Raw genomic sequence first — 19,536 nt, 5'->3', positions numbered from 1 at the left:
ATGTTAGTAAGCCCATCACCTATCTCAAGAACACTTTAAATTTAACTCATCCACGGCTATTTTTGTCATTGTAATCTGCCTCTTCCTACACAATACTACACCATATCCCACAACACCAACCTATGGGGGTCCTCACACCACTCTCACCCAGACAACAGTGGACAATATCACGGTTATCACACAGTCCTGATGTCTTAAACTATCTGTTACAATCTCTAAATGATTCCTATTGCAGTTACTATATCCACTCTCCCATATATGCAAGCTGTGACAAATATTAAAAAATGGACAGCTTCAAAGACAAAAACATATTTTGGAATCTTTCTTTCATAAAAATCTAGCTCTCTTGTTTTTTTTCCACAGTGACTCAGAGCATTTGACTGGGGAAAGAATGTGATGGAAGCTGCCCAGGAACAAGATATACTCCCAAGGACAAGCTCTAAGAACCTGACTCCAAGTAGGGCCAATCACTGCCTAATAATGTCATCAAACTATGGATTCATTAGTAAGGTTAAAGCGTTCATGATCCAGACACATCCTCAAAGCCCTGCCTGTGAATACACTGCTCAGGGAGTAAGCTTTAGTCACATGAGCCTTTTGAGGGGCACTTTACATCCAAGCCATAGCAACACTTCCAATCTACAAATGGGTACTGTGATTGACAATTACACATCTAGCCTAAGTAGACCTATTAATGGTCAAGAAGAACACACTCCTGTACAGAAGGGAAACCTAAAGTATAGGTTTCTGAGATACAGAACCTGACAATAGTTTTTATAACCCTGTTATGATACTCTGAACATTTGTCCTGCTGGATATATGACCTCTAGGAGCCATTGTTGTAATTTTTAAAAGCAGCATGCAAGAGAAAAACAGCATGTGTCAGAACTCACATGGAGGAGTTTTTATTAAGGAAAAGGGAACATAAAAAAGGGAAGGGAAGGGTGGAGACCAGCCTCTGGAGACAGGAGCAGTAGAAGAGAAGGGAGGGGCAGAAAGAGAGTGTGGAGAAAAGAGAGAAAGAGAAGGGGGAGAGACAAAGACGGGCAGAGGAGCAGAGAGAAGGGGACAGACAGAGATAGACAAAGGGAGATAGGAGGTGGGCAGGGTTCTTTTAAAAGGGAACACAGTGAATATGCACAGCATGTGTTCTTAGTGGCTATAGCTGAGGATGTAGATTGTCTAGAACCCAAGGGCAGGCCAGTACACATGCCTGGATACTAACAGCCATGACATTCGTCTTGCTTCTGATCTTATAATGAAGCAATCACTAAAGGCAGTAAAGAAAGGCAGAAGAATGGATGGCACTAGATTCTTGATTGTGTGAATTATACAAGATTGCTTTAAATAAGTTATTAATTTTCTTATAGTTTAAATCAGAGTTGAGATTTCTCTCACATGCAGCCAAAAGGACCGTGATCTTTACACCTTCATCTATTCCACTCAGTATTAGTCGTCGTCCTGCCTCTAGCGCAGGGTTCCTCAACCTTCCAAATGCTGTGACTTTTTAATATAGTATCTCATGTTGTAGTGACCCCCAACTGTAGAATCATTTCATTGCTACTTCATAGCTGCAATCTTTTGCTACTGTTATGAATCATGATGCTAATATCTGATATGCAGGATGGTCTTAGGTGATCCCTGTGAAAGGGTCATTTGATCCCGGAAGGGGTCATGACCCACATGTTCAGAACCAGTGCTCTACAGCACGCTAAGCCGTCTCTCATGACAGGAACTTTGTACTCCTTATTTCTGGTTAGAGTGCTGTGTCTCAAAACCTGCTTGTAGGCCTCAGTCAAAAAAATAGTCTGACTCAAAGACCTCATTAGTAGAGCAATAGGCTTCCTTAATCTAGGCTTTTGTTGTTTCACTGACTTCTTTTGTTTTGAATGATATTTTATTATGTTATATGTATAGATGCTAACTTTGTGGCTCACCTGCTAAAATGCAAGCTCCATAAGGGTAGGAACATGATATACCATGCAGGTACTTAGCAAAACATAGCCTATCAGAAAATCTTAGGTATTTCTGACTGCAGGGCCATAGAAGAGAGAGAAAGTATTGGTTATGGAAAGCTCCAATATTTTACCTTCAAATTTGTGGGAAACCATTAATTGGCTGAGACATATTATATAATAGGTTTGACAGAAGCAAGACTAGATGCAGAAAGACATTGGTTCTGGCAAAGAAATATGACTCTAATCAAAGTGATAACTTTTGACAAAGAACAAAGAATAACCTAAGCTCATTGAACATCAAAAACATGAAGAGTAGGCATAAAGACAGGGTAAGAACTGTTGATCACATCTCTGTTTCTAATGACAGAGGCTGTTGCCATCACGCAGACTGTGCATAAAAAAGGAGCAGTAATCAAGATTCTGAAAAAAAATGGATCTGACTCTGAACACAATTAATCTGAGATGCTGATAACACCACCACTAGGAGCTCTCAATTTTGGACAGTATGTAGGTAGGGATGACAAGGAAGATCTAAGCCTAGAAATAAAAAACAAGGATTTTATTTAAGTCAGGAGACTGCATGAGGTCACAGAAGAAAACTCAAGAGAACATAGGTATAAGGATGAACACTAAAGAATATGAATATCTAAAGAATGGGAAGCATGAAAAGTATCTGTGATGAGACAAAAAAAAAAAGGTGGCCCAGAGGAAGAAAATCCAGAAGTGTATGATTTCATAATTTCAGGAACTTTACAAAGCTAAGAGTAACAAATAATGATAATGCTTCATTGAACTGAAAAGTGCCCATTTGATTCAGAAGCCAAGAAGTTTGGGGAAAGCATCCCAGGACAGTATCAGAAGAAACTTGGCTGTGGTGGGGTAAAGAATGAGGAAGGCATGACTAATGAAGGCAAAGTCTTTTCTGGACATTCAGTGGGGGCCAAAATCCCTGGGCCTTACATCTTTCTGGCCTTCTCCCCAAGTTCCAGAGTGAAACTATTTGTTCAGAAAGTCATTGGCTCCATGACTCTAACAAGTCAACAGAAAGAAGACCCACTCTTCTGTATTACAAATATCTTCAATATGTCAATCGTAGTGAATTCTTTCCTTCTGAAGAACGCACTATTCAAACTTATCCCAAAATAAAAATAAAAGTGAGAAAGAAATATGCACTAATAAGTGATTCCCCTTTCAATCTCACTTATATCCTATTCCGTAGGAGATAGGTAACTGCAATGGGCAATTTACTGTATATCCTTCCAGACTTTTTTTCTTTGGAGAGGAGAGAGACTGGTATAGGGTCTCCTGAGACTCTGGATGGCCTTAAACTCCTTATGAATATGGGGATAGCCTTAAACTCTCAGTCTTCCTGCCTCCACCTCTCAGGTACAGGGATTACAGGAGTGTAGGGCTCACTCAGAACTTTTTTGATGTATTCATGTGTACATCACCCAACAAATAAATAAAGACATATTATTTGCCATCAGATCTTTTGAAAATAGCTTTCCCTGCAACTTTTGAAAATACTAATAATTTCAATAAATTACAATTGGGATATCTTCTGTATATTATATGTAGATAATACCCCCCTTTATTTACAGTTTTTCAATGGTTTCAGTTACTCGCAGTCAAGTGCTATCTTAAATTGTTAATTGGAAAGTTCCAGAATTAAGCAATACAAGCAATACATAGTTTAAGTTGTGAACCCTTCTCAGTAGTATGATGAATTTCTCAACATCTAAGGCCATGCTGTCTCTGGCAAGCACCTATAGGCTAACAAACTACCCATGCATTCATCCCATAGAAACCTTTTCAGTCATCAGGTATCTGCTGAGGTATCATAGTATTTGTATTAAGATTTTATTTTATTTAACAATGGCCAGAAAGCACAAAAGCAAGGATACAAACAAAACATGGAAAAGAAAACACAGAAGGACAATTTAACTCTAACTATGAGACAATATTGTCAGGCACATAGGTATTAGTCAGTATTCATAAGTTTTAGTGTTGTGGCATTTAAAATGTTTTTTATAACGTAAGGCTTCTCATCACAGTGAGATCTGCTCCTAGAAGCACCAATATACTTCAAAAGAGGATGATAGGCATCAAAGAACCTCCACATGGAATTTGCTTTCATTATAGCAAAGTTTGCCACTGGGCAAGAAACTGTTGTTGCCTCAAGTGGTGACAGTATACTGTCCAAACTGGACAAGGGGGACACAAAAAAAAATGATTGCCAAACTTTGTCAAGACAAGGTAGGACAGGCCTCCAAAAATCCTGCGTCACAGAAGTCTGTCAGATATTCTAGGCCTATAAGCAAAAGATGGATTCCCCAATGTTGCAGAGGAAATTTGGGTGACTATCCAGGCAGCCAGTTGTTTCTGTCATTTCTATAGTTTTGGAAGTTGCCTGCTTGGCATTTCCTGTCTACTCAGGTAATAGTATATCCTTCTCGGGTTTTTGATGGGGTTGAAAACTAGTTACAGTTATATTTTTCTTTGTTACCAAATTCAGAAAAGAAACTTGGTGGAGGAAGGGAGGGTAGTGGAGAAAAAATATATAGCTCAATAAAAACAAAAAATAAATAAAACAAAAATGTGAAAAAGACATATCAAGGCCCCACACTAGCCCCCAGCCTTTTCTGTCTCTATTCACACATGCCTACAACACATAACAAAGTTCCCAAGTTAGCCTTCAGGCCCTTTTGGCCTGCCATCCTCCCCCTTGCTAGTCTAAACTCCCAGGCTATTACCATGTATATGCTTCCTTCTGCTGCAACACATATCTTTTTAAAAAATAGCAAGGTTCTGCCTGCCATTTGTTTCTGTCTCCTGCCTCCAGAGAGAGAGCCTTGCCATTTTGAGTAACCTTGGTTTCCACCCAAAGAGTAATATTGTCTGCTGGTTTCACTGAGCCCTTGTTTACATGTCCCTCTTGAATAAAGGGTATGCACAGCATATTTTGCAGTGCCAATACTACTTCACAAGACATGTATATGTAAAGCAATAAATGCTTGTTATTCTTCTTTTAATGGACATTAATGTCATTTCCAATTTCTACCATATAATAGTACAACATTTCATTGTGTCATTTTATGTACATTTTATTGTACATATGCCAGTATTCATGTAAGGGGTACTTTGAACACTTAATTGACTGGTGAAGGTTGTTTATTTTTAAATTTTCCAGATTCTGACAAAAATTGCCCAAGTGCTGCAAAATTATAACAACAATGAACACATTTTCCCCTGTGTACCACCAGCCCAAGAAGCCATCTCTATCCTCTGACTTTTGGCACATGTAATCAATAAAATATGCCACCTCAGTGTTTAAGGTATATTCCCATAATTTTATGTGAGTTGAGCCTCTGTGGTGTTCATTGATCATTGGCATTTATGGTATTTCCCCCACATTGCTCCTCACAATACTATTGGACCAATTTTTCTCTATGTGAACTCTCCAGTTAGCATGACTTCATCCTTTCCTCATTACATGCATAACTGTCTTGCTTTATTTTCTGTTGCTGTGATAAAAACCATGATCAAAATAAGCAACTTCAGAAGGAAAAGGCTTATTTCATCGTACACTTTACAGTCCATCATGAAGGGAAATCAAGACAGGAACCCGGGGCAGCAACTGAAGCAGAGGCCATGAAGGAGGGTTCCTCACCTGTCTGCTCCTCACGGCTTGCTCAACCTGCTTCTTATACAGCAGAGCTGGCATCACCCACAATGGTATGGACCCTTCCACACTGATCATCCATCAAAACAATGCTCCCCACGTTTGCCAATGAGCAATCTGATGGAAGAAATTTCTCACTTGAGGTTTTCTCTTCTCAGAAACTCTAGATCATGTCAAGCTGACAAAACACTAACCAGGACAGTGGCAGACAGGATCTCCCAATACATAGTGCGTATCTGAACTTATTCCGTAGTACTACTCTCTCATGAAAAGGGGTCTGGGTGTCTCTTTGGTTTGGGTTCTGTCAGTCAGATCTGGAAAGCATTTCCTCTATTGTTTGTTTGTTTGGATTTGTGAGTGCATGTGGCTTAATAAGTTCTTTATGGTTCAGTGCCATATATATATATATATATATTATGTATATATATGACATATATATTAGATTATGATATATTGTATATACACTCACAAACACAAAACAAAATTTAAATAAATCTTTAAAAAATTTTACCTGGGGCTTGTGAGATGACTTGGCAAGTATAAGTGCTTGCTGAAAAGCCTAGAGACCTGATTTTGATCCTCAGAAACCATATGGAAAAAGGAGACACTCCTCTGGCCTTAGCACACATACCACACACACACACACACACACACACACGCATGCTCAAACATGCACACACTCACAATTAAGAAAACAAATAACTTTGAAAAGAATATGATTCATTCAGCTTTACTTGTTAATGAAAATGATGGCCTACAGACTTACAGTCATTTGAGGCAGAAATGTACCCCATAAGATCAATATGTTTCAGCAACTAGTATTGGGAAGGTTATTGAAGTGGCACTTACATAAGGAAGTAGGTCTATGGGGACCAGAACTTGGAAGTTTATCCTTCTTAGCTGCTCTGTGTCTCCTGTCTCCCCAAAGGCATGGAAGTGTGAGAAATGGTCACTCCTTGTTTCCAAGACTCCCCCCAAGCTTACTCGTATAGATACACAAAAAGCCAACAAACTTCCTCAGCCGACTGGCACCAGAAACACAGTATATCCCTTACACTGCAAATCCGTGACTTTTGCCCACATTCAGAAGAAGGTCTGTGGCTTTAGGAGCCCTGTGTGACCCTGACCACATAATAAAGGATGACCAGATTTATGAAAAGGCCAGCCATGACACGGCATTTAAGATAAGCTGGAAAGAGACCTGCTCATCCTCGCAAGTTCCAGGGATGCTACAGGATGTCTCTGGGGAGCTGTTTCAGAAGGTTTGCTTACCACAGCTGTAAACACTCCCTTCATGCTTCCTGGTAGGTGGCCTGTGGTGTATCATTAACTTTCCAAACTGGCAGCTTACTTTGCTGGATGTGGGTCAATCTTGTCTTTGGACTCAGCACATTATGAGTATTATTTCAAATTTTGGTCAGCATTTACCTCAAATAAGTAATTGGTACAGTAATATCCTCAGAGTAAAATGTATATTGACCTTACTACACAAAAAGGATGCAGTTGCTAGTCCTTTCCTTTTTCGGTGAAAGGGGCTGTGTTTGACATGTTTCTACCAAAACTGATGAGAGACCAATCTGTTCATTCTAACCTACTTTTTCCTCCCTACAAAAATGTTCCATGTACCCAGACCGGGTTCAGAGAGGTGTGACAGTTTGAGTTTTTTTTCCTGCTTATTTGGCAAACAAAACAATGAGTTGTTTCTAAGAAAATGAGTTTGTTTAGTACACTTCAAAGTACTGGACATAAGAGCAACAGAAAATTGCCTGCCAGGGTTTCACTAAGACATTTGAAACACACATATACTTATTTCTTCCTCATATTCATCCACACAACTACCTTCTGCTATTCTTCCTCCCTTGTCTCTCTGGTACCCTTTATTCCCTCTCAATAGCCCTGCTTTGTATCACACTGCATATACGTGTATTTAATCTAGACTTCTCATGAGAGAGAAGACCTAGTATTTTTGTTTCTTCCTTCCCCTCCCCCTCTCTGGTTCCTCACTCTCCCTCCCCTTTAGACCTCTTCCACTCCATCAAGGTCACATATACATATGAATATATATGAATGTATATAATGTATACATATATGAATATATGTCACATATGAAAACATGATACTTGTCCGAGATTTTTATTTCATTTAATTTGAAGAGCACCAGTTCTATTCATTTTCCTGAACATAACATACTTCATTCTTCTTTATTGTTAATAAAATTCTAAACATTCTTTATACATTCATATGTTGCTGGACTTCTAGATCATTTTACCTCAAATTTAAGGACCTATCAGCCTTCCCATCTTTACTAAACTGACCAACCCTAAATTGGAAAAGGAAGACCACCCTCAAAGACCCTTAAAACTGTCAACACTCAGGAAGAAACCAGGCCTCAGCTCCTCTGCTTTGTGTGTGTGTGTTTCCTCACTCCTTGTTATATCCTGACTTCACCTGCTGATTCTGTCTGCTATGTTCAAGATTTCTCTGATGATACCTGTCATGCTTAATATTCTTTTTCTGCCATTTAATTCTTTTTGTTGTTGCTTTTCTTTTTTTATTCCTCTATCATACTATACATCCTGACCATGGCCTCCACTACAGTCCTCCCAAATCCCCCCAATGCACATCTCCCTTCTCATTCAGATCCACTGCTTCTCCATTTCCTCTCGGAAACAAGCAGACCTCCCAGTGATATCAACCAAACACACAGAACAATATGCAATACAACTAGGCACAAACTCTCATATCAAGGCTGGCTGAGGCAAGCCAGTAGGAAGAAAAGGGCAAAAGAGTCAGAGATTAACCCATTCTCACTGTTAGGAGTCCCACAAAAACTCCAAGCTAAACAGCTAAGCATGAATATAGAGGGCTTAGAGCAGACCCATACAGCCCTGTGATTGCCACTTTAGTCCCTGTGAGCCCCTTTGAGCCCTGTTTAGTATATTCTGTGGACCCTGTTCTCCTGGTGTCCTCGACCCCTCTGGCTCCTACAATCTTTCTTCCCCCTCTTATGTGGCATTCCTGAGCTCTGCCTAATGTTTAGTTGTGGCTCTCTGTGTCTGTTCCCATCAGCTGCTGAATAAACTCTCTCTGATGATGACTGGGCTAGACTCTGATCCATGAGCATAGCAGAGTATCATTAGGAATCATTTCATAGACATTTTGGGTTGTTTGGTTGGCTGGTTTTGGCCAGTCATGTTTGGTTTTACCCTAGATCTCTGGACCATCCAACCTCTGGTTTCTGATCATCCAGGCAGAGTTGGGCATGGGTTTCTTCTTATGGCATGGGCCTTAAGATAGACCAGTTTTCGGTTGGCCACTCCCACACACTCGGAGATGTCCTTGCCCCAGTGCTTCTTGCAGGCAGGACAGGTTGTGGGTTGAAGGTTTTGTGGCTGGGTTGGTGTTCCAGTTCCACCACTTTGATCCCAGCCTAATTACTGAAGTTGTCTCTGTGGAAACCTAGTGCCTTTTAAACCTGATAAAGACCCCTAGATGGTAATAGAACCTCTAGGAGATGGGGCCCAGAGGGAGCCAGTAAGATCACCAAGGGTGTGCCTTTGAAAGGGATACTGAGACCCTAATTCCTTTATATCTCTCCTTTCACCTCCCAGTCACTCTGAGGAGAATAGCTGACCTCTTCATTTGTCCCTACCATGATGTCCTAGACCAGCACAGGTTCAAACCATCAGGACCAAGAAACTCTGAACAAAGCCTCCCAAACTGAAGCTTGTCTTAAACTGGTTATCTTGGGTATTTTCTAGTAGTTATAGAAAGCCAAATGACTATGGGGACAATTAGGACTTGATAAAATGGGGAGGCTAAAAGATGTTAGTTGGCTGAGGAAAAAATAATGTGCTTCCCCTCTAAGAAGCACAGAGGAGGGACATGACCAAACTGTTGAGGTCTTTATAGGTAGAACAACACTCTTGTCTCTGACCCTTATCATGACAAATAAAACATAAGAAACTGAGTACTCAGAGTTTTTCTTCATCTCTACTCCCATATGCCAAAGGAACCTCCCATTTGCTAAGCCCAAAGGAACCAGCAAGAGATTTGCATATTTCTGATCTCAGCTCATAGCTTACAGCATAATGAGTAATATAGAAATACACTGATATAAATATACATATTTTATACATATATATAATTTCTTAAAAACTGAGTTTGCGACAATAAAGTTATCCAAATTCCATTAACATTCCATGTTTTATGTATATCCTCCTTCCAGCACCTACCTAGACACAATGAGGGGAACACAGAATCATTACCTGAATTGCACCCAATTTTGTGGCAAAGAATAAAAAATCAATTTCAGTGTCAGTTGCAAAAGCATCTGTCTAGAAATGGTACATATTTCCATGTGTCACTGGCCAAAACATATCACGCAGCTCAGACATGTATTGTTGCACAAGTATGCATTGTAAGAGGCATTACAGCAAGGACAATCAGCAAATCTGGCAAGCAAGTGGGCAGTGTGGCAAAGGAGTCACATGGTGACCAAGAGTTCTCTATCAAAGTCCACTCTGACTCTCCAGTGACCACATCTACTACTATTTCATGCAGAAGATTCTTCACCTTTCCCCTTGGGAGGTTAGCCCTTTGGGTGTATGCAAGTTTTTCTTTTTTAAGTCAAATAGAATGTGAGAAGAATCCCAATATAAAAGTCAGTCTATAACCGAAGGATCTAACTGTACAAATATGTAAATGAACCCCACAAACCTGGTTGTGAGTGGGTTTAGGAAGAAACTAATGGAGGCAGCTGGATGGAAATAGGTTTTTCACAGTTGAAATCAAACATCACAGGCAAGCAAGGTTAAAATGGCCCACATGGTGATGGATCAGGATTTGTAATATCAGTATGAATGATACAGAGCTTTATATACATTCATATCGATATATGTAAAAAGATTCATGATGTGTGTATATGTACAGATTAATGCACATATTGATTTGTTTGTTCTGTCAGTGGAGGGGGACTCTAAGGAATAACATCCTAGTAGCACTGAGTAGAGGTCTTGGTTTTTAACATCTTTCTGTAATGAAAGAAAGCAGACCTATGCGGTAACATGGCTAAATTTAGGACTGGGAAGGATATTTACAAGATAAGCCAGGGGCATATACAAGATAAGCCAGGTGCTGAGAACTGAGAACTAGAAATAGCAATGCACTCCTGAAAGGGGATATCAAAAGAATATGCAGCCAATTGAAAGAGTTCCCAACAACCAAACCTTTAATGTGAGCAACAAAAGAAATAACATAGTATTGTATTTGGGGAAGAGAGAAAATGAATCAGAGAGAAAGAAGAACAATAAATATCCCTCTCTGCCATTCCCCTGTCTCAACCATCCTGTTCCCTCATGTTCTCCTCTTCCTTTCTTCCCCCTTCCCCTACAGCCTCCATTTTCTCCCCCACCACCCCACCATGCTCCCAATTTTCTCAGGAGATCTTGTCTATTTCTCTTTCCCTGGGGGATCTATGTGTGTCTCTCTTAGGCTTCACCTTGCTTCCCAGCTAATTGGTTTATTTGATATATTGATATCTAGTTTCTTGAGTTCTTTGCTTATTTTGGAGGCCAGCCCTCTGTCTGATGTGGGGTTGGTGAAGTTTTTTTTCCCCATTCTATAAGTTGCCGTTTTGTCTCGATAGTAAGCTTACAGAAGCTTCTCAGTTCCAAGAGGTCCTATTTATTGATTACTCAGTGTATGTGCTATTGGTGTTCTATTCAGAAAGTGGTCTACTGTGTCAAGGTCAGGAGGCATCTGGTATGAGACAAAAAGAAGAAGAATTTGGGAAAATTTTACTTTTCTTCATACCTATTTTTGTCTTTATCATATTTTTCATTAAATATTTGTCTATATAAATAATGTTTAAGTTTTCCACAAGGAACAATAAATTTCCTGCAGTAATCTCTGAAGTATCCAGGAAGAAGATAGAGCCCCACAACCATGACTCCACCTGGTTGCTATGATATCACCTATGCCGAGAAAAGGGTCCAAAACAAGCCCAAGAAAGTTCATGCATGAACCAAGGTAAGAAAATTGGTCTATGAAACTCTGTCTTGGAAGCTGGGAATTTTCAGAAGGTGAGAATGTGAGTACTATGTCAGTCATGGGTTCCAAAAATAAAAAGAGGCAGAAGACAAAAGGCCCAAGCAGAATAAAAGAAACCACCAGTATAGAGGGTTGAGTAACTCCAGAGAGGACCAGTAAAAGAAGAAATGAAGTTTCTCCCTCTAACATTTCAATTATCCATTTGGAATGAATGTTGAGGTTCTGAGAAGACAACTCCTAGACCAAGAAAAGAAAAAAATTAATGTTCTACACTGCTTGGGTGATTGGGACATCTGAAAGGTTGTGTGTGATCGAAACACTTCATCAAATGTGACATGCAGCCTCCCAATTCAGGACCTTTCCAGAGAGAGACTGATCTGGGCGGAGTGGAAAAAACTCAATATGGAACTAAGGGGGAGGGTGATATTCAAAACAAATCTGCTAAAATCAAGAACAAGACTAGGTTGTACATTCTCTCCATACTTATTCAATTACTTGAAGTCTTAGCTTGAGCAATAACACAACTGAGGGAGATTAGAGAAATACAAATTAGAAATAAAAAAAGTCAAGGTATCTTTATTTGTAGATGATAGCATACATAAGTGACCCTAAAAATTCCCCTGGGAAACTCCTACAGCTGATAAACAACATCTCTCACAACAGCCTCAGAAAATATAAAATATTTCAAGACAACTCTAACTAAGCAAGTGAAAAACTTGTATTGATGTGGGATTCCCCTCTGTAAATTGTGATTATCATTGATTAATAAGGAAAACTGCTTTGGGCCTATAGCAGGGCAGAACAGAGCGAGTTGGGGAAAACTAAACTGAATGCTGGGAAAAAGAAGGCAAAGTCAAAAGAAGTCATGTAGCCCCGTCAGAGACAGATACTGGAAGGAATGTTGCCAGTAGGCCACAGCCATGTGGCGATACACAGTTTAATAGAAATGGATTAAATTAAGATGTAAGAGCTAGCCAATAAAAAGCTAGAGCTCATAGCCCAAGCAGTGATTTAATTAATACAGTTTCTATGTGGTTATTTCAGGTCTGAGTATCCAGGAACAAACAAGCAGCCTCCTACTATATTGTATGATAAAAACTTTAAGATAATGAAGACAGTATCAATGATAAAAAAATCTCCCATGATCATGGATTAGTAGGATTAACATATCTAAAATGACCATCCTACCAAAAAGCAATCTACAGATTCAATGCAATCCCCTTCAAAATTTCAACACAATTCTTCACAGAACTTAAAGAACAATTTACATCTTTATATAGAAATACAAAAGTGCATGCTAGCTAAAACAATCCTGGACAATAACTGCCAGAGGTCTTACCTTCTCCAACTTAGTTATACTACAGAGCTATACTAATAAAAACAGCATGATATTGGCACAAAAAAACAGGTGCTCTGATAGATGGAATAGAGTTGAAGACCCAGACATAAATCCACATACCTATAGACATCTGATTTACACATTGGAAATACACACTGGAAAGAAGACAACAGCATCTTCAACAAATGGTGCTAGTCAAACTGGAAGTCTACACGCAGAAGGATGCAAACAGATCTTTATGTGTCACCCTGCAGAAAACTGCAAATAGATCGAAGATCTCAATATAAAACCAAATATACTGAACCTGATCAAAGGACAGAGGGATATAGCCTTGAACTCATCAACACAGGAAAGTATTTTCTAAATAGAACAGTATTAATGCAGGCAGTAAGAACAACAATTAAGAAACAGGACATCATGAAACAGAGAAGCTTCTGTAAGGCAAAGGACACTAACATTAGAACAATGTGGCAGCCTACAGAATGGGAAAAGAATTTTACAACAGATCCAAAATAGATAAAGAACTCAAAAAACTAAGTGTCAATAAAACAAATAACCCAGTGGGTATAGTGGTACATACCTTTAACCCTAGCACTCAGGAGATACAAATAGGTAGATCTCTGAGTTTGAGGCCAGCTTGGTCTTCAAGCATGATACAGGACAGTCAGGGCTATTACACAGAGAAACCCTGTCTTGAAACCAGCCCTCAAAAAAGAAAGGAATGTAATTTTAAAATATGGTCCAGAGCTAAACAGAGAATCCTCAAAAGAGGAAACTCAAATGGTTGAGAAACACTTAAAGAAATGTTCAACATCCAGTGTTGGACTGAGCTCCTAAGGTCCAAATGAGGAGCAGGAGGAAGAACATGAGCAAGGAAGTCAGGACCACGAGGGGTGTGTCCACTTACTGAGACGGTGGGGCTGATCTAATGGGAGCTCACCAAGGCCAGCTGGATGATGGAGCATGTGATCAAACCGGACTCCCTGAACATGGCTGACAAGGAAGGCTGACTGAGAAGCCAAGGACAATGGCACTGGGTTTTGATCCTACTGCATGTAATGACTTTGTGGGAGCCTAGTCTGTTTGGATGTTCACCTTCCTAGTCCTGGATGGAGGAAGGAGGACCTTGGACTTCCCACAGGGCAGGGAACCCCGACTGCTCTTTGGACTGGAGAGGAAGGGGGAGGGGGATGGAGGGAGCGGGAGGGAAGTGGGAGGAGGGGAGGAGGTGGAAACTTTTAATTAAATAATAAAAATAAATAAATAAAATGTTCAACATCCATAGCCATCAGGGAAATGCAAATCAAAACTACTTTGGGATTTCATTTTCATCTGTCATAATGGCTAAGATCAATAAAATAAATGACAGCCCATGTTGGTTAGAATTTGGACTAAGGGGAGTTCAAACTTACATTGCCACTATGGAAATCAACGTGGCAGTTTCTTGAGAAAATGGGAATCAATCTACCTCAAGATTCGGCTACACTACTCTTGAGCATATACCCAAAGGATGCTTCATCGTACCACAAGGACACTTGCTCAACCATGTTAATTGTTACTCTATTCATAATATCTAAAAACCAGAAACAATCTGGTGTTCTTCAATATAAGAATGGATAAAGAAAATGTGGTACATCTACAAAATAGAACATTACCCAGTCATTAAAAAAATGCCACCATAAAATTTGCAAGTAAATGGGTGGAACTAGAAAAATAATCATCCTGAGTGAGGTAACCCGGACCTAGAAAGACACATATGGGGGGTATTCACTTATGTGTGGATACTAGCTGTTAAGTCAATGATAATGAAGCTATAATTCATAAGCACAGAGCATAGATATAGCATAAAGGACTAGAGATGAGAGATTTCATTAAGAAAAAGAAAAAGACAATTATGGTTGTATTGGAGTGGGCTGGAACAGAATCAAATGTGAAAGAGAAAAGAAGGGGTGCGAGAGATAATACAAGGAGAGACAGCTAAAATTAAGGGCCATTTGAGGGGTAGTATGGAAACCTGATGCACTAGAAGTAGTATCTAAAGTACATACACAAATGAAGGAGATCTCAATGAAATTGCCAAATAATGGGGGAAACAGAGTCCCAACTGGACATCTCACCAAAGTACCAGGAATGGCTTAGATCTAATTGAGTTGCTGCACAAAGGGGTCACATGGGAATCCCCAAACCACCCAGGCTATTCCCAAGACTATATATTACTCTCTAAAAACCAAGGGCAAGGCACCATTGCTAAAGACAATATCTGCACAACTCACTGAAGATGGAAAGGCCTCGCTGGTACCTACACTCTAGCATCTTTGGTACTTTGCACGTGACTAGAAGAGAAATGTAAACCTAAACCAATCACAAACTCTTTGATCTATAGTGATATCCTGTCTGCAAATACACTAGTGCAACGGTGGCACAGAACGTGTGGGAGTAACCAACCAACACCTGATTTGACTTAAAACTCACTCCAGATGAAACCAATGCTGCTTTGGATGACCAAGAATTGGACACTACATAGCTCAAGGACCTAGAGGAAAAATAAAAATTTTTTTTAAAATTTTTGTTCTTTTAAAAATGTATTGGTGGCTCCTAATGATAATATAGATAATATAGATCAGTGTCTTGCTCAAGCCATCATCAGAGAAGTTTCCTCCTACAGCAGATGGGAACAAATACAGACTCACAGCCAGACATTACACAGAGAGTTAAGAGACCTCGGAACACTCAGCCCTAAGTGGTATGTCTCCATCAGATCCCGCCCCTCAGAAGTCAGGGAACTCCACAGAAGAGGAGGCAGAAAGAATATAAGCTAAAGGACACCCAGAAAATAAGGCCCTCTACAACAACATGAACAAAGCTCACATGACCTTACAAAGACTAAAGCAGCATGGGCAAGATGTGCACAGGTCTACACCAGGTCCTCTGTGCTTACGCCTTCCAGGTTAGCAGTTCTATGGGATTCCTGAGTGTGGGAATGAGTGGGTCTTGTACATTCTCTTGGGTTCTTTTCCTTCTGTTTGTTTTGCCCAGTTCCGATGTGATAGTTTTTGCTTTAGCTTATATTTAATTATCATCCCTTAGAATGTTTGTTTTCTAATGAGACAGAAAGAAAGTGTATCTAGATGGGAGGGGTGGTGGAGAGGAACTTGGTGAGGTAAAGGGAGGGGAAGCCATAATCAGGACATATTATATGAGAAAAAAATCCATTTTCAATAAAAGAGAAATAAACATAAACAATGTCAAAAGATATCCAAAATCTTCCCTTCTCAATAAGGAAATTTCCTCAGTTGATGCTCACACTTGGAGAGGATCCCTGAGCAGGAGAAGAAATGTGTCATTGTCCTCCTTCACCAGTTCAGAGGTTCAAGTTTCAAAAGAGCTAAACTACAGCTTCTGATAAAAGACCCATATGGGATGACTGGTTGATTTTATCAATTTCTTGGGTTCCAATTCTATATTTGGCCCAAGTTCGTGTCAATGTAGTAGGAGCTGCAGGCTGCGTTCCTGCAGCCCCGGCTCACGGCCACCTGGCTAGCTTATACCCCGAAATAACAACACACAAACTGTATTCTTTAAAACACTGCCTGGCCCATTTCTATTTACGTGTGTAGCACCCCAAGGTGCACTTACTGGGAAGATTCTAGCCTACGTCCATCCTGGGTCGGAGCTTCATCGCGTCTGTCCCAGAGAGGAGAGCTATTGAGTCTGAGCTCACTTCCTCTTCCTCCCAGCATTCTGTTCTTTTTACTCCACCCACCTATGTTCTAACCAAAGAGGGCCAAGCAGTTTATTTTTTAACCAATGACCTTCCTCCATCATGTCAATACTGAGTATTTTCTTCTCTGTCAAAGAGAAGAGAATGAAAAGGGCTGTCACCATGGCTGCTTGGGAAAGAAAACATACCTGGACAATGTGTAACTAAAACAGGACAAAAAAAAAAAAAATCCCCAAACCAACAACCTACATAGGGTATTAACAATAAAGCTCATTGAGGCCACACATCATCTTTGAAACTTGATTATAAGGGGGACAGAAGAATTAGCACTCCTGTCCCAGAATATTGATATGCCACAGGAAAAGATGGATCTACAGAGTTCCTAAGGATGTTAAAATGTCAGATAAAAAAGTAGTTGGAATTAGATATAAAAGAGAACTTGGGATAGGGATGCTAAAACTACATTTTGCAACTAACAGCTAGCCAGTGAAAGGGTTACTGAAGTTTGAGACAGAAGGATTGAAATAAGATTCTAGAGAGGAAAAAATAAACTGCTACCAATATACGAAGGGACATTGCAAGAGGGAATGCCCTGTCTCAAAAAGAAAAAATACCCCTCATGACTTGTGATGAGGACTAGACATCAAGAAATGTATTACCATCTGTAACTGCAATTACAGGGAGAGCATGTGGTGATCTTCACTCTGTGCATGCTTTTACTCTGCCTTTTCTTCTCCCTCACATCAAGCTCATTTTGACAATAAGTCAAGGTGTTTGCTATTTCTAACCATGGGGGGGGGGGGGTGTACAAGTACAAGCAAAGAAAATGTTTAATGGCATGAACTGTGAAGGGAAAATATAAACAAAATATATTGTTTCTTCTATCAAAGGACAAAACTCCATTTAAAAAAATTTATGAAGCCACTTGGCAGAAATTGAAATTCCCCCAAAGGCCAGCAGTTATTAAGAACAAAATATCTGCTCAAGGTTGTATACTCCCCTCAAAAGATAAACTTTGCTTCTCACTTGAACCATTTTGAGTTAGCCAACTATGTATGAGTGTGAGGCCAAGCTCTGGTGACTCTGAGAGGCACAGGACTCCTTTACACTAGGAATAAAAACCCAATCAGACCACCGGTAGATGTTGTGGCATGATTTGACAGAGCTACACATACTTCTCCAGAGGTAAAACTTTTCGTTTTGCCAAAATATTTTGGACTATGTCTTGTGACCCTAGACTCATTCATAATATGACCAGCTGTCCTACAAATGTGACTGGCAACCTCACAGCATGAGAACTATCCAACCCTATCACAGGAAATCCAGTTCATAGGAGTAACTTGCAAAACTTAAATTCCAGATGCATAAAACCTACCATCAAGCCTCAAAGAATTTGGGAAACTCTAAGGTTACTCAGACTTCCATTTACTTTAAAATAACATCTACCTTATCGACACCCATCATTTGGGGACTCTTTTTATTACAATTGTACAAAAGCAATCAATCTCCAATGGCAACAACGTTCATCAAAACTGACCAAATACTACAGATGACAGAAATCTTACTGGAAATATAGAAATTTTAGAACAAACTAAATTCATTTCAAAATGAAAGATGTATAGAGAGTGGCTATTACTTTGAGAGAAGAAAGGATACTGTTTCAAAATGATTTCCTGAAAGACTGAGTAAAAATGAAATAAGCTACACAGGACTATCCCAGACCTCAAGGTGGGAAAGAGCCTGTACTTTAACTTACCAGGATTATTAACAACATCAATACAAATGGAATCTGAAGTAGCTAAGTGACAACAGCCAACATTTCTCAGTGTAGATGTGCAATTCAACTTAATCTTGAACAATTAAAATACTAGGCTAATACTTTAGAATAACACTTAAGTCTGTTCTAATAAATTATACATGAAACAAACTCTGTATGTTGTGTTGTTTTGCAATACTTAGAACATCTTTGAGGGACTGATGAGATGGCTCAATGGTTGAAATGCCTGCTGGAGATCAGATCCCCAGAACCCACATCAAAATGTAATTCCAGCCTTGGAAAGCAGAGGCAGGGGATCTCTGCAACAAGCTGATTAGCAAGCCTAGCTGCAATCAGTGAGCTCTGGGTTCGCTTAGAAACCCTGTCTCAAGCTGGGCGTTGGTGGCGCACACCTTTAATCCCAGCACTCGGGAGGCAGAGGCAGGCGGATCTCTGTGAGTTCGAGACCAGCCTGGTCTACAGAACTAGTTCCAGGACAGGCTCCAAAGCCACAGAGAAACCCTGTCTCGAAAAACCAAAAAAAAAAAAAAAAAAGAAAAGAAAAGAAACCCTGTCTCAAATTATAAAGTGTCAAGGAAGATTCTTGACAACAACCTTAAGGCCTCTACATGCACCCACACAAACACACACACAAAGAAAAACAAACATCTTTGATAATTCAACTGTGTTCAAATTGGTGCATTTATGCTGAACATGGTGAACCAGTACTTAGGATGCTCAGACAGGAATACGGCTGCAAGTTTGAGGCCATCATAGGCTACACAGTGATACCATTTCAAAATACCAGTAACAGTGAAGATGATGTTTAAACAAACCGTCAAGAGTTTAATTAATGCAATGCTGACAAATAAGTTTTAACTTTGAAACAGCTTAAAACATGCCAAGTATGTTTCAAGAAACCTGTTCTTGCTATAAAGTAACGAATGAAATAGATTGATAATCCACCACCTACTATTAATACTTTTCCTTGACTTTCTTTATACGTAAAGTTTGAACATCTAATTTTTT

This window comes from Microtus oregoni, unplaced genomic scaffold, assembly GCF_018167655.1.
Source record: "Microtus oregoni isolate MIOR12 unplaced genomic scaffold, Mior012 000029F_ref0000214, whole genome shotgun sequence".
NCBI classification, from domain to species: domain Eukaryota; kingdom Metazoa; phylum Chordata; class Mammalia; order Rodentia; family Cricetidae; genus Microtus; species Microtus oregoni.
The sequence above is the reverse complement of the archived record's forward strand: the minus strand, read 5'-3'. Positions refer to the sequence as shown.